Here is a 360-nt window from a genome sequence, read left to right on the forward strand (position 1 = left end):
CTGTCTGTACTCGGCTAGCTTGATTATCACTTCAAAAGTTTTTTTTCTCTTAATTAATTGGCCTCTCAGAGTTGGTAAGACAACTCCCACCTGTTTATGCTCTCTGTATGTGTGTATATATATCTCCTCATTATACCCACTTCTTCGGATGCATCCGAAGAAGTGGGCTGTAGTCCACGAAAGCTTATGCTCTAATAAATTTGTTAGTCTCTAAGGTGCCACAAGTACTCCTGTTCTTCTTTTTGCGGATACAGACTAACACGGCTGTTACTCTGAAACTTGTCAATATATTTATTGAAACAAAGGTGATTTTTTATTAGCCCATTGGTCTGAACATCAAATAACACAGGAAAGCAGCTG

Source organism: Trachemys scripta, unplaced genomic scaffold (assembly GCF_013100865.1).
Source record: "Trachemys scripta elegans isolate TJP31775 unplaced genomic scaffold, CAS_Tse_1.0 scaffold_26, whole genome shotgun sequence".
Classification (NCBI taxonomy): Eukaryota; Metazoa; Chordata; order Testudines; family Emydidae; genus Trachemys; species Trachemys scripta.